Source organism: Haliotis rufescens, unplaced genomic scaffold (assembly GCF_023055435.1).
Source record: "Haliotis rufescens isolate VD_foot unplaced genomic scaffold, xgHalRufe1.0.p SCAF_94, whole genome shotgun sequence".
In the NCBI taxonomy this organism is placed as follows: Eukaryota; Metazoa; Mollusca; class Gastropoda; order Lepetellida; family Haliotidae; genus Haliotis; species Haliotis rufescens.
This window is the reverse complement of record NW_025964388.1, coordinates 488,596-505,437: the sequence shown is the minus strand read 5'-3', so window position 1 is coordinate 505,437 and position 16,842 is coordinate 488,596. Positions and strand designations below refer to the sequence as shown.

Genomic DNA, 16,842 nt, shown 5'->3' with positions numbered 1-16,842 from the left:
TCTAACCTGGAATCCCCACAGGGAGACAAGCACAGGTTGATGGAGACCTATTCTAACCTGGAATCCCCACAGGGAGACAACTATAGGTTGATGGAGACCTACTCTAACCTGGAATCCCCACAGGGAGACAAGCACAGGTTGATGGTGACCTATTCTAACCCAGAATCCCCACATGGAGACAAGCATAGGTTGATGGTGACCTATTCTAACCCGGAATCCCAACAGAGGAGACAAGCATAGGTTGCTGGTGACCTATTCTGACCAGGAATCCCCACAGGGAGACAAGCACAGGTTGATGGAGACCTATTCTAACCTGGAATCCCCACAGAGAGACAAGTATAGGTTGATGGAGACCTATTCTAACCTGGAATCCCCACAGGGAGACAAGTATAGGTTGATGGAGACCTATTCTAACCTGGAATCCCCACAGGGAGACAAGCACAGGTTGATGGAGACCTATTCTAACCTGGAATCCCCACAGGGAGACAAGTATAGGTTGATGGAGACCTACTCTAACCTGGAATCCCCACAGGGAGACAAGCACAGGTTGATGGTGACCTATTCTAACCCAGAATCCCCACATGGAGACAAGCATAGGTTGATGGTGACCTATTCTAACCTGGAATCCCAACAGAGGAGACAAGCATAGGTTGCTGGTGACCTATTCTGACCAGGAATCCCCACAGGGAGACAAGCACAGATTGATGGAGACCTATTCTAACCTGGAATCCCCACAGGGAGACAAGTATAGGTTGATGGAGACCATATTCTAACCTGGAATCCCCACAGGGAGACAAGTATAGGTTGATGGAGACCTATTCTAACCTGGAATCCCCACAGGGAGACAAGCACAGGTTGATGGAGACCTATTCTAACCTGGAATCCCCACAGGGAGACAAGTATAGGTTGATGGAGACCTACTCTAACCTGGAATCCCCACAGGGAGACAAGCACAGGTTGATGGTGACCTATTCTAACCCAGAATCCCCACATGGAGACAAGCATAGGTTGATGGTGACCTATTCTAACCCAGAATCCCCACATGGAGACAAGTATAGGTTGATGGAGACTTATTCTAACCCAGAATCCCCACATGGAGACAAGTATAGGTTGATGGAGACCTACTCTAACCTGGAATCCCCACAGGGAGACAAGCACAGGTTGATGTAGACCTATTCTAACCCGGAATCCCCACAGGGAGACAAGTATAGGTTGCTGAAGACCTATTCTAACCCGGAATCCCCACAGGGAGACAAGCATAGGTTGATGGAGACCTATTCTAAACAGGAATCCCAACAGGGAGACAAGTATAGGTTGCTTAAGACCTATTCTAACCAGGAATCCCAACAGGGAGACAAGTATAGGTTGCTTAAGACCTATTCTAAACCCTTCCACAGGGAGACAAGTATAGGTTGCTTAAGACCTATTCTAAACCCTTCCACAGGGAGACAAGTATAGGTTGATGGAGACCTATTCTAACCATCTCAACCTAACAACGATCTCAACCACCCACACCACTCACCCAAAACCCATCCACCTTCACTCACCCACCTTGCCCATCGTGTTTACAGTAACAACCATCTCAACCACCCATACCACTCACGCAAAACCCACCCACCTTGCCCATCGTGTTTACAGTAATCCTCACCCTGATACTCGACTCTCCCCAGAACCCCAACATCAGCATGGTACAAGAGGTAATTACATTACCTTCCAGCTCCCCCCAGCTTTGGACACCTCCAATGAAGGCTATTCTTAGGATGCTTTTTTCATGCAGACATGCTACGTTCTCGTGAGAAAAACAAGTTTTTCCCTTTCTGTAAGGATACACAAAAGGTCATCAACAATCCAGGCTCATCTCTGCCAGCTGACCTATGTCACGACTTCTTCGCCCAAGGGCAGAGGTACAAAATAGTATCCTTAATGCATTCCGGGCAGAGAATGTAAACAGCTTGTCTGACCATGTTGAAAAATTCAGGCTCAGAGTCAAAAGCTGTTAGGATCAATGCCACAAAAAAGTGTGGGCCATGTTGAGTGAGTGAGTGAGTGAGTGGGTGAGTGGGTGGGTGGGTGAGTGAGTGAGTGAGTGAGTGAGTGAGTGAGTGAGTGAGTGAGTGAGTGAGTGAGTGAGTGAGTGAGTGAGTGAGTGAGTGAGTGAGTGAGTGAGTGTGAGTCTGTTGTTTTTTTCACCAAAATAATATTCTAATAAGAGCCCCCCATTTCTTATTTTGAGAGCGCCCTGGGCGCTTATTTACGTCAGTATGGTAAAAAGACACAGCACATAATTGAAAATATAAGGTTATACAAGGCTTTACCTCCACTTACAAAAGTGAGGGTCTAGGGGACCCCCAATAATTAATTTTAAGGGTCTTTGCAGGCAATATGAGGGTCCTGTAAAGTAATGAAATGGTGTAGAGTACTGTACGTTTTAATAATTACTTTAGAGCCTGGAATGAATCAATGATCATGTGGACAGAGGTCATGATTGATGGGTGAAATAACAGACACCCATAACGGCTCTTGGTGCGCTGTTGGTACAATGAATATTACTGTGCATCCCGAGGGAAGCAGTACATATTCTTTTCTGGGTCCGATCTCTACATTTGTGCATATGGGCCGCATATTTGTGTGTCGTGTAAAACCCTGGTGTATATATGTGATGCTGTCATGTGAAGACTTGCAGGTACACAAGCTGAAAAACCACATTGGGTAATTACGCTAAGTGTCATTAGACAATTGGGTTTTAATATTTCCATGTGTATTTGTATGCAAGCAACTCAAAGTTAACAGGGTTATGGTGATTAAGTGTGTATACATTACGCAAATTCACATGTGAACACATAATCTAATGTGCTACCCAGGACGGAATTAAACCCAGTTTTGTCTTGACATGTGAACACATTCTCTACTATGCTACCCAAGAGGGAAATAAACCCAGTTTTGTCTTCACATGTGAACACATTCTCTACTATGCTACCCAAGAGGGAAATAAACCCAGTTTTGTCTTCACATGTGAACATGTCTCAGCAATATCTCAACAATGTCTCAGCAATCTATCAACAATGTCTCCGAAATAACCCAGTTCTCAACAATGTCTCAGCAATATCCCAACAATGTCTCAGCAATATCTCAGCAGTAACTCATCGATATCTCAACAATGTCTCAGCAATATATCAGCAGTAACTCATCGATATCTCAACAATGTCTCAGCAATATCTCAACAATGTCTCAGCAATATATCTACAATGTCTCCGAAATAACCCAGTTCTCAACAATGTCTCAACAATATCTCAACAATGTCTCAGCAATATCTCAACAATGTCTCATCAATATCTCAGCAGTAACTCATCAATATCTCAACAATGTCTCAGCAATATCTCAGCAGTAACTCATCGATATCTCATCAATGTCTCAGCAATATCTCAGCAGTAACTCATCAATATCTCAACAATGTCTCAGCAATATCTCAACAATATCTCAGCACTATCTCACCAATATTTCAGCAATATTTCAGCAGAATGCAATATTTCAGCACATGGTTAACCATGTGTTATGCCCATTCCTTATTATCCCACGCCATGAGCTGGAACATTGCTAAAAGTGGTGTGAAACCTCACTCACTCACTCACTCAAATATGAAACTGACACAGTCTCCTGGTCTGAACTAGGCTTTTATCATAGATTTCATAGGTGAGGTGAAATTGGGTTTAACGTCGCGTCCAAGATTATTGCACTTATATAGCGACGTGCATGCACGTGTATGTGTGTGTGTGGCTGCTTGTACTAGTCCGGACTGATGCCGATTTATAGTGCTAGCTCACTGAGATACCATGCCGCAGTTTAACATGAATACCCCACTCAGACACAGTATACTGACTCCGAGCCGACCAGTCCTTGTTTTAGCCCCTTAATGTCGAGCGCCAGACAGGGTAACAACAAGTACAATCTTTTAACGTCTTTTTGTATGACGCGGCCCGGGATCGAACCCTGGACCTTCCGCTCTCCGGGCGGACGCTCTACCACAAGACCACGGAGGCGGTCTCATAGATTTCATAAGACGTAAGTGAGTGAGTGAGTGAGTTGGGTTTAACGCCGCTTTTAACATTATTCCAGTTGTATCCTGGTGTGTCAGCTTAATGTTGGAGGAAAGCCTGAAGTGATGCAGGTCTCAGACGTTTACCACTTCGGTGAAACCCACGAGCACGGGTATGGTGCTGACAAACCTAGAAACATAATCGGTCATAAGACGGGAGTGTTATCATATTGACTTAGTAACGATTAGCTGAGCCTAGTACTACATGCATCACAAGTTTACTGGACCGTGGCTTTAGAAAAATAGCTGAAGTTGCAAGGATCATAATCAAGGCAAGACTTGGCTTCAACTCAGGATCCACGACAAACTCGACACAACATATTGCAGTGTAAGAGACCACTAGGCCACCTGTGCTACTTCCTCATTGACACAAACACAACAGTTTTACGACACAATAGTTCTTGACACAAGAAACCACTGATCATACCTTTCGCATCGGAATCCCAAACATTCCAGCAAACGTAGACTGAAAAAACACATAGCAAACCTATGGCAATCCATACAAATAAATCATAAAAAAAACTTTGTATATACCATTTTTCCTCCAATAAGCACCCTGGCACATATTCTTTGAACAAGCTTCCGAACCAGGGCCCGCTTGCACAAAGTGATCTTAGCGCTAAAATGATCATAACTCCCATGCTTTAACATAGACTTACAATAGTCGTTGCGCTAAGATCGCTTTGTGCATGTGGGCCCAAGTTGGTTATGGAGGCCAGGTTGTAAGTAGAGCCCTGTCGCTTAATATTTCAATAATGGTGTTGCATAAGCTAAAATGGGACACTTCATTTCTAAGCTTCTATTTATTCCAGGGAGATGGAATCTAAATCAAACATAACCAGTAACTTATTAGAGGCCTGGGTCCACTTGCACAAAGCGATCTTAGCGCTAAGACTAGCGTAAGCCTATGTTAAAATGTGGGAGTTATGATCATCTTAACGCTAAGATCACTTTGTGCAAGTGGGCCCTGGCGCATATCAGAGACCCTGTGCTTATTGTGTTGTCGCTGCTTCGTACCTGGCACTTATTGGAGGCAGGCGCCGATTAAAAACCCATAAATTATTAGAGGAAATATGGTATATGTAAATACAAACAATATTTCATTCCAGATTAAAATCAAGAAAGTTCAGGCAAAATTTCAGTCACAATTACATCTGAAAAATACAAGCATTATTACACAATGTCATTAAGAAGATTCATGTATGCATTATATCAATAAAAATACAAGCATTATTTCAGAATGTCATTAAGAACATTCATGTATGCATTATATCAATAAAGACAAACTTCATGCATAAATTAAAAACTAAATTCAGGACTTCATTCATAAACATCCAAGCATAATCATATCTAACATTAAATTTAAGAAATAAAAGAGAAGTTGTTTTTTTTTCATTAACATTAACATTAACATTAAGAACCTTCACCTTTAGCATGTTTAGCATAATAATTCAAGATAAAATTCATGCAAAGTTTAATTAGGACTTAATTCAGGGACATCCAAGCATTTTTTCATAACATGAATCTGGTAAAGTTCAATAACAGTTTAAGTGAGTGAGTGAGTGAGTGTGGTTTTACGCCGCTTTTAGCAATATTCCAGCAATATCACGGCGGGGGACACCAGAAATGGGCTTCACACATTGTACCCATGTCGGGAATCAAACCCGGGTCTTCGGCGTGACGAGCGAACGCTTTAACCACTAGGCTACCCGACCGCCCCAAGAATAGTTTAGGTCCCCATTAGGATGTACAAGCTTATTCTCAGTCCACGTATCAGCCTATCGGCCGGCCGATATGGGTGGTTATAGAATGTCATGCAACGTTGCTACAAGGTAATGTTACAACGTAACATTCGAACAACACAACGTTTGTGTTTTGGATTGAGACTAAACAGGTCATCCATGTTGGCAGTAGACCACTGACTATGTGCCGACTTCAGACCAATACCAGTGGTTGTAAACGTAATGTAATATTGTCACGATGTTATTTTACGATGTAACATTCCCACAGTTTATCTACAGCGTTGTGTTTTGCTGGGTTGAGTCATACACGGTGGCGGACCACGAGCGGGCCACCAACGTACCATTGAAGTTGTGTTATCTGGGATATTTCCTGTAAAAGCTGGGTGGCGGTCGGGTAGCCTAGTAATTAAAGCATTCGCCCGTCACGCCAGAGTGATTGAGTATGGTTTTACGCCGCTTTTAGCAATATTCCAGCAATATCACGGCAGGGGGACACCAGAAATAAGCTTCACACATTGTACCCATGTCGGGAATTGAACCCGGGTCTTCGGCGTGAAGAGCGAACGCTTTAACCACTGGGCTACCCGACCGCCCCCGTCACGCCTAAGACCCCGGTTCGATTCCCGACATGGGTACAATGTGTGAAGCCCATTTCTGGAGTCCCATGCCGTGATATTGCTGGAATATTGCTAAAAGCGGCGTAAAACCATACTCACTCACTCCTGTAAAAGTCTAAGCAAAGTTGTCATTCATACTTAATCTTGGACAGGAACGTCTCCGTGGTCTAGTGGTAAAGCGTCCGCCCAGAGAGCAGAAGGTCCGGGGTTCAATCCCCGCCCGTGCCGTACCAAAAGACATTTAAAGATGGTTTGTGTTGTTACCCTGTCTGGCACTCGGCATTAAGGGACTAAAACAAGGACTGGTCGGCTCGGAGTCAGTATACTGTGTCCGAGTGGGGTATCCATGTTAAACTGCAGCATGGTATCTCAGTGGGCTAAAACAAGGACTGGTCGGCTCGGAGTCAGTATACTGTGTCCGAGTGGGGTATCCATGTTAAACTGCAGCATGGTATCTCAGTGGGCTAAAACAAGGACTGGTCGGCTCGGAGTCAGTATACTGTGTCCGAGTGGGGTATCCATGTTAAACTGCAGCATGGTATCTCAGTGGGCTAAAACAAGGACTGGTCGGCTCGGAGTCAGTATACTGTGTCTGAGTGGGGTATCCATGTTAAACTGCGGCATGGTATCTCAGTGGGCTAAAACAAGGACTGGTCGGCTCGGAGTCAGTATAGTGTGTCCGAGTGGGGTATCCATGTTAAACTGCAGCATGGTATCTCAGTGGGCTAAAACAAGGACTGGTCGGCTCGGAGTCAGTATACTGTGTCTGAGTGGGGTATCCATGTTAAACTGCAGCATGGTATCTCAGTGGGCTAAAACAAGGACTGGTCGGCTCGAAGTCAGTATACTGTGTTTGAGTGGGGTATCCATGTTAAACTGCAGCATGGTATCTCAGTGGGCTAAAACAAGGACTGGTCGGCTCGGAGTCAGTATACTGTGTTTGAGTGGGGTATCCATGTTAAACTGCAGCATGGTATCTCAGTGGGCTAAAACAAGGACTGGTCGGCTCGGAGTCAGTATACTGTGTTTGAGTGGGGTATCCATGTTAAACTGCAGCATGGTATCTCAGTGGGCTAAAACAAGGACTGGTCGGCTCGGAGTCAGTATACCGTGTCTGACTGGGGTATCCATGTTAAACTGCGGCATGGTGTCTCAGTGGGCTAAAACAAGGACTGGTCGGCTCAGAGTCAGTATACTGTGTCTGACTGGGGTATCCATGTTAAACTGCGGCATGGTATCTCAGTGGGCAAACACTATAAATCGGCATCAGTCAGGACTAGTACAAAACACAAACACACACACACACACACACACACACACACACACACACACACACACATGTGCATGCACGTTGCTATATAAGTACAATAATCTTGGACGCGACGTTAAACCCCATTTCACCTCACCTAATCTTGGACAGCTCAAGATATAATTTAACTTACACATGAAATTGGAGAAGTGAAAACATACTTTCATTCACATATAACTCATGAAAGTGATGCTGATCAAAACTGATTATAAATGTTATCTCAGTATAGAAGCCGACCAATAGTGTCTCGGGGGTTGATGGATAGGTGGGGTGGTCTGTGTGATTTTTAGATTGTAGAAAGAAGTGTTTCGGAGAGAACTGGGCAAATGAAATTCATATTTTTAAGATGAGATGATCAAGCATAATAAATAATTAATTGATTCAAGTCTTTGAAAGCCATTTAGAAGTGATTCACATAAAGAAGAGAATTTATGGATGTCAACTTCTTTATTATGAGGAACACAACAACTTGATGAAGGAATAAGTATATACTCCAAAACATTGTGTTCCTCATAATATAGAATTTGACATTAATAAATTCTCTTCCTCATTAATTAGTTGTGGCAGAACATAATCAAGATAATATATATTATACATAGAGATTATTATATAAACATGTGTGTCATACTGATTTTATGAAATGAATGTAAAAATTCTTGTATTTCCCAAGCGGGAGCGAGGGTAATACACAAATTCTTACAAGAGTTTCGCAAAAAGAGTCTGACAGACAAACTAGTGTAATAAATTATTTATTACCCATTATTCCTTAATCCTTTTGAGCTCCCCTTGAGGAAAATGCACTACTCATGACCAGCGTCTTAGTAAATCACAACTGTCAAAGGACATAAACTATTTTCAGCTATGACCACAAAAGAAATTGTCTGGCTGCCATCAGGACCCAAATACTTTAGCCGCTACCGGCTCTGATCAAACTCTTCAGGCCCTCATTTAAAAAACTGCAGCTTATTGGGACAAATGAAGCGACATGTAAAGCAGGATTTTACCTTGACTTACAATAGTGCGGGTTCAGGGGACTCCCAATACTTAATGCTTAGGGTCCTTGCAGGCAGTATGAGTGAGTGAGTGAGTTGGGTTTACGCCGCTTTTAACAGTATTCCAGTTATATCATGGTGTGTCAGCTTAATGTGGGAGGAAAGCCCGAAGTGAGGCAGGTCTCAGACGTTTACCACTTCGGTAAAACCCACGAGCACGGGTATGGTGCTGACAAACCTAGAAACATAATCGGGGCGAAGGATTCGAACCCACAATCATAAGTTTCAGGTGTGCCCAACGGTTGCAACTCTGCACAGCGAATCGCAGCGCCTCAGACTACTGGGCCACCCATGCCCCCGAATTCAAATATCGAGATTCACGACGGAATCGCCAAGTGAATGAAGTCGTCCAGGGCTTTAAATTTTAATAAATGTCCGGGGCTTATAAGTACATGTATTTTGCAGAGGACACATATGTTCAGCTAGTAATCACCTTTCTGGGGTAAAGGACTTAACTGACTGTAAATGTCCAGTTTCCACCCTTGCCAAACTAGGCTGGAATATTAGTAAAATCTAAATATTTTTGACATTTGTGTACTTATCCTGCATCACTCCTTAATGCATTCACTGCTGACCTGACGACAACAAAAGACAATGCTCAGCGCTGGTCTTGGGTGAAAAAAAGATGTTTACGTTTTCAACTCCTGCTTTTTGCATGGACCATCGCCCCCCCGCTGTCATGTGACCTTGATGAGAAGTCACCTTCCTCACATCACTGCCTGTCGCCCAAGCTTAAAAAAACAATCTTTTGAGGTTTCTGAAGCCAAAGTAGGGAGAGAAATCTGCGACGGGTGGGTCCTTAGACGTAGTAATGTAGGATAGGTATGCAAATGGAAAAAATATCCTTAATGCATCTGTATCGGACGGTTTGGAGGTGGGTATACCTTCAGATTTCCTAAACCTCAATAATCACGCCTCAAAAACGACACATGTTTGTCAGTAATCTGTGAGGTGGAAAAGGCACAGAAACAGTAGGGTTAGTTCAATCTTTTCTACACATGGAATATAAGAATTAAAAGGTAGCACCCTGTACACACTTGGTAATATAGAATGATAGCGACAGCTAATATCTTTACCTACTGTGTCCCCGAGCCAAAGCCTGATAAAAACAACCTGCGCAGAAAATTAGACTGGCTACTGGCGAGTTAATTATTTGCGTCAAGGGTGTGTTATATGCCGGGCTACTACCAGACAGACAAAACTGTGCATGCCTTCGACGTCTTCAAGAGATAACATAATGACTAGCGAAAACTGTGTCAGATCTCCAAAAACATCCTTCCACAGAGGTCCAGATAAGCTTTTGGTGTTGTGGGTATTTTACCCATGCATTTTAAAATCATTGGGTATCAGTAATTCTATCTGCGTATTCAAATTTCTGTTACCCACTAGTTTTTACACATGTGGGTATTTAAGTTAAATATTTAAAAACACTATTCATCTAGTCGCTGCAAACTGGTGTCGTGTGGGTTCGAGAGCTTTATAGGACTCAAAAATACCACGATACTCCCACACGAAAGTGTGATGGCAAATGATCAGGATGTAACTGTCATCGTGGAGTTTGGCAAGGTTGACGGAATGCCCGTTTATAATTTCAAAATAAGTTGCTGATTTGCTAATTGAATACGCAGGGTTACTTCACAATAATTTGATGATACGCACAAATTTCATTTTTGTAGCGTATCTGTAATGTTCGTTGCGTATTTGATATGCTTGGATTATATTTTACTGCGTATTTCTGCGTTTCTGATGCGTATTTCACACAGATACGCAGCTTATCTGGAGCTCTGCTTCCATGATCGTTTTAAAAGAACAGTTACTATGAAACACCATGGTAGAGGCTAACGACCTGATCTCTCGTGAGGATAATTCGCTCTCGGTGGATAAAGTTTGGCGATGTCCTAAGCCTGGAGGATGACTGTGCGTAACCATAGAGATATGGTGTTGCGACTAACTTCGGTCGTGGACACAGGAGATACAGGTATGCATAACCGTTTCCTCAAACGCCGTTGAACACAGAGAGATTGTGAATCATTCGTATCTTGTCCTTCTTGGGTACCATAAAGATGTGAGAATTAAACCCCGTTTTTAACTCTGGGCTGTTTAAAATCTCTACAGCTCTTTTCCTCAACAATATCTAAGTTGGATTTAAGTAGCAGATGTTACTTCCTTGGATACTTCTAAGGTGGAGGAGCTGTGGTCAACGGTGGAACTACCTCTACATTCAGTCAGTAGCTGTAACGTAGTATGTTGAGTATGAAGTTGTCCTTGAGAATGGCCTAGTTCTGTCCAAACGTTCAGTCTCCTGCCTACAGGGGTGTCGACAATTGGGACGACTGGGGGCGGGAGTTCCCAGTCGTGACTGTCCAACACTTCAGTGTTTACCCTTCTTATCACTTCCCCTGCCCTGGAATTTTACCTCTGCCACGCCCTCTTCCTCGAAAAGAATCCTGGACCCACTTGCACAAAGCGATCTTAGCGCTAAGATGATCGTAACTCCCATACTTTAACATAGGCTTACAATAGTCTTAGCGCTAAGATCGCTTTGTGCAAGTGGGCTCTGGTCTTGACCTTTTTTGTTCGTTAACCAAACACTAGTTGACCAAGGTTGACGTAGGAGCCTGCCCTTAAACTTGGAATCCCAGTTTGAAAGTGCTAAATACCTAAGCCTGAGCGTCACAGTAACCTCCGCTAGTACGGCTCTGAGATGGTTCCTCATGTGGTCAATTTGACGCTGTTTGACGTCAACCACAGTTTGGAGGTCATCTAAATGGTTAGGATTATCTTCCGTTAGATCTTGATCCATAGCACGGGTTGAAGATGCCAGTGCTCAAAGGTTTTAGTCCACGCCTGATTTGTTTCAATAACCGCAAATCTGGTATCTTGGACCTTCAGAGTAGTTGGTTTCGACGAGCCCGTCATTCTTTGTAAATCCTCACCCAAACTATGAGCCATCTGCCACCGAATAGAATCATCATCTTTCCTGAACTTTGGCGGTTTGAATGATGGAGCAAGGGTGAGTCTTGAGAAATCTTTGTCCAGTGCCCCAATTATACCTGTCAACATCGGGTCCACCGGAATAGAGGTGGGATGCAACCATATGGTCTCCTTCTTATCAACCCTGTTACCCGGGGAAGGCGCAACTGACACAAGACGGTCTACTACCCACTCAGGCATTTGTGCTAGGCTAAGACGGTATTTCAGTCTGAAGAATCGGAACGATTGTGACATGCTCTCCTAGTAGGAAATTGACTCCTACTACGGTATGTAAAGGTCACATCACAGTGGTGATGGTCCATGCAAAAAGCAGGAGTTGAAAACGGAAACATATTTTTTTCACCTAAGACCATCGCTGAGCACTGTCTTTTGTTGTCGTATTGAGGTAAGCAGTGAATGCATTAAGGAGTCTTGCGGGATTTGCAATGCATTTATCATCCAAAACTGGCTCCCACAGGAGATATCGCTTGGATGAGATCAAGCGATATCTACACTGTAGATATCGCTGCAATGAAATTACATCACAATGCTTTGCAGACCATTGTGACGTCACTGGTTACCATGACGTCACAATCAAATGACATCACTAATGGCTCTGCTACTGAAGCTGTTTGCAGTACTTTTTACACTAAAGACACTGCTAATTACTGTCTACAAATTGAAAAAGTTGAAAGAATGATGTTGGATAATAAATAAAATCTCACCCTCGTGTCTTTTGATATCAAATATATCAACACTCGTTGATAAAAGTGGAAAAGATCCTCGGCAAGCCTCGGATTTTTCCACTTTTATCAACTCGTGTTGATATATTTGATATCAAAAGACACTCGGGTGAGATTCTCTATGTGTACCATCAACTTTGATTATTGATCAGAACCTCTTCCCTGGGCGCTAGTGCTGGTCGGGATAACCGGTATATCGGTGTATTGCAATGCAGAACTACGAATGATACGTATTGCGATATGTTTTCATGTATCCGTATTTTGTGCATATTTTTTGTTAGTGAAAAATAACATTCAATAGACATCGAGTTTATAATATGAACGAATGATTTCGAAACATAAAACAAAAACAAATGTTGGGCCATGCTCTGGAAGTCTCTATGGAAACAAAATGGTGAACGAGTTTGAGATAGTTGTGAACAAGAGAGGGAAGTTGGATATTTGGAGGTTTTTTGGCCTAAAAAGGCAAAAGACAGTGATAAAGTTACAGAAAACACTGCAAGTGTCCGCCACGCGGGTGGGACAACAATTCTGGCCCCCACATACAGCTGCATCAGCCATCCATTCTGTTGACTTCGTCACATAAAACTCAAAGTGGGATAATACCAAAACAGGAACTCTTGGTCACAGAAGCTGAACGCAATATGAATAAATATTTTTTTGAACATTTGATTTTGACTCCTTACTTGTTCCTTTTAAATTGAGGTAATGAACACTCCTAATTGTCCAATTGTCATTAATAAACAATCAACTATGTCAACTTTCTAACAGTTTCTTGTGATTCTTGTCAAACTTCTGCTTTCCCAAAATGTCACAATAAAACTGCAATACAATTTGAAATCTTGCGATATATTGCAAAACAATTCCTTACCCTACTGGGCACCGCCATTTTGTTGGAAGCAAATGCCTGTGATATGAGAAGAGGAATCTGATTGGTCAATAGGAGGGACATAGAAGGGGCAGAACTTGTAATAGCCACTGGTGGCGCTACGATCAAGCCCAGAAATTCCAGCCTAGTTCAACTTTTAGTCAGTTAACTCCCTTGCATCGGGAAGATGGCGAATAATTTGCAGCCAACTGACGAGAGACAAGATTAAGATTATTGTAATCCGCAAAGTCCTTTATTGGATTGTCGCTGGTCGTCGGAGAAATCTCAGCTGAGGTAATTAACTCGCCCCCGGATATTATGCAATATTGTTAACAGTTGCGGGTGTCTGCTCATCTATTGCGCATCTGCAGCGGTACCGGGAGGTTAACTGCAGGGTGTCAGGGTGTATCAGATTGTTAACGATAAACTGTAGGGGAGGGCCGTCACTTTATTTCATAGTCTCTGGTCAAAAAGACAAAACACAATAATGCTTATGCCATGTGCTCACAAATCATCTAAAATGGCAGATCAACCATAACAACAAATCACAGAGAAAGCGCTTGAAAATAAGAAATATGAAAAGCGCTTGACTTAGTCACTTTCCCAAATATATAGAAAAATGATGCAAAGACACACTGCTCAGAATTTCAATTATGATTTTTGATGGCTGTGCATTGTTTTATTAAATCAAAAAATGTCCTTTCTGTTTACTTTTTAATTATGAAAAGTGTAACCCCTTGCTTAGCATTTTAAACGGTCAAAAGTCTGAGGACTTAAAGCTACCATCACACCAAAGTAGTTCTATCCTGTTCTAAATTTTTTTATCAGAACGGGCTGTGATCACGGTAGAATGCGTAGTTTGGCTTAAAATATGATGCTAGTTTGTTCATAAGCATACTTAAATTTATGTTTGACTGCACCAATGCGAAATACATCCCTAGTAGGTTCGAAGTATGGCCATTCCATTCGTTATACATCTTTCTCATTTTAAGTATGTTGTCAATCTGACTAATTGCAGAACAGGATGGACAGGATAAAATTTTGAGCTGATTCAAAGTTCTAGAGCACCCTCCCCATCCAAGCCCGTCCATGATGTTCGTAAGAAGACTGTCAATAGTTGCTACTACGTCCACTATGTTCATACACAGTTGGAGTCTGTTCGACAACATTTTCACGAACGTAATGAGAACTAGTTTGGTGTGATGGGGTTATAAACAAACCATCTGTCAAATTGAAATTTTATCAGTCCATGACCAGTGACCGACGGCCATCTGCAACTCTGCATATTGTGATTGACCGACGCACAAATACATTATTCATGACAAACTGATTGTTGGTAGTCCGGCTCTTATGTCATCAGATCAATCAATCACCCTATCACTATCCTTGCATAACGATCTATGAGTTGTATCAACGCCAATCGATCCAAAAGAATATTTTTCATATTTCTTGTTTTCACTTCGTGTTTTAAGTTTTGACGTTGCTCGTCACATATGCAACAAGTGCAACCAATATTTTGATCTAGCAGCCATACTGTTTGTATCAGTTGCCAAATGTTGACTTGCAAAAATGTGGTTTGGGCGCTTCATTTTTCGTATAAAGTAAGTTGTTAACCATTAATAAACGAACATGTGTTAGATTTGTTTGTTTGTTTGTTGTTTAACGCCCCACTCAGCAATATTCCTGCTTTATTCCGCCAATTTCGCTGTCTAGATCAAATAGCAACCACACTGTGGAAGCCTCTGCTCCTTATTCAGAGTTCACTTTTGATGAGTGAGTGAGTGAGTTGGGTTTAACGCCGCTTTTAACATTATTCCAGTTATATCACGGCGTGTCAGCTTAATGTGGGAGGAAAGCCCGAAGTGATGCAGGTCTTAAGACGTTTACCACTTCGGAGAAACCCACGAGTATGGGTATGGTGCTGACAAACCTAGAAACATAATCGGGGCGAACCGGGATTCGAACCCACAATCATAGGCGTCAAGGGACGCAACTCTGCACAGCGAATCACGGTGCCTTAGACAACTGGGCCACCCGTGCCCCCCACTTTTGATGAAAAAGGTATACACATGTACAAGCGATTAAGGAAATGATTGCTATATTGATTCAAAAACTATTTTGTCATGTAGAAACGTGCAATATATTCTACATAGCGCACAGGCAGACTTTTCTTACAGCTTGCTCAATCCATACCCCACAGTAGTGACATACAAACAATACGATAACAAACAATGACTGTATAAGGGGTACACCAGCGACATCAGTATGCAGTAATTTCTTCTTGGATTAATGGTATGTTCCATCTTTGAATGACTTGTTTTTAATAATCATGTCATAATTGTGTCTGTGATAAAAGGGTTAAACCGCTTTGTAATTGAAACACTGCAACTTTATCATCAATAATATATCCTTATCAAAACTTATATTAAAAATATATTTATTGAGGAAACTTTTGTAATTAAGACAGTGCAACTTTATCGTCAATGTATCCTTATCAAAACTTATATTTAAAATATATTTATTGAGGAAATATATGGGAATTGAAAGTCCTAGTCAAATTAAAGCCATTCCCACCCCTATTCTGTTGTCAGTTATCTCAAGTTCAGTATTATTACTATCAATCCAGTAGTTAATGATTATGCCCTAATAACAGGAAATAATGTCTGGGGATCATACATGCTCTAATATATAATCTCACAGTTAGATAGGAAATGAGCATATTACATGTATTAGGTTGGCAAAAACACAGATGTTAATCAAATAATTCCATCGGTGCCTGAAACAAGTATTATGTTTCTTGGCCTTATCAAGTTTATACAAAAAAAATAGACCGTAAGAAAAATGTGGATAAAGTTTAAAGAACTCGTCAATTTAGTAGTTGAAGACATCAGTAGAAAATTCACAACATCAGATTTTTTTCCAGTTTGACATGGGTTCACGCCCATGGTTTGACAGTCGCTGACCTCCACGGGGTGATCAGCTGGAAAATATCACTGCCAAATATTGGCCTACTGAAACACCTCCCGCGTGCATCTACTCACGTTTTTTTCTCCAGTTCCCTGACCGACTGTGACAAGAAGATCGACACTCTTCCCTTCCTGATGAAACTCCAAGAAAATCAGGCTGATAGTCTTATGTGTTTATGTTTTCATTTGCCGCCATCTTCCCTCACGTATACTCTCGTTGGCAAAATGCATACAGAGTAAATATCTCCTTATTATTGCAATTGCTTGAAGATAGGGTAAGATTCTCGTATTTCCCCCCTACATAACTGCATTTGTAACTATTGAAACATACAATAATATCCTGAAAGGCATTTTATTTTGCATGTAAACGAAACATGGTTCACTCTAATATAAGCCGACAAAAGTTGTTTCCCTTTACAGTTTTATTCAGACGCTCCACCACTGCGCGTAGCTTAGCACTTTCGAAGAACAGTTTGTAG

The 16,842-nt window shown here is 42.0% G+C and overlaps 1 protein-coding gene across 1 annotated transcript in view; it reads right to left on the bottom strand.

Moving 5' to 3' along the window:
- The window catches only part of LOC124137668 (endothelin-converting enzyme homolog), a 117,440-nt gene extending 100,876 nt beyond the window's left edge, over nt 1-16,564 (bottom strand). The window contains exon 1 of the mRNA XM_048391636.1: nt 16,439-16,564. The gene's annotated coding sequence lies outside the window, so the exon portion shown is untranslated. The remainder of the gene's footprint in view (nt 1-16,438) is intronic.
- Between the last annotated feature and the right edge of the window lie 278 nt (nt 16,565-16,842).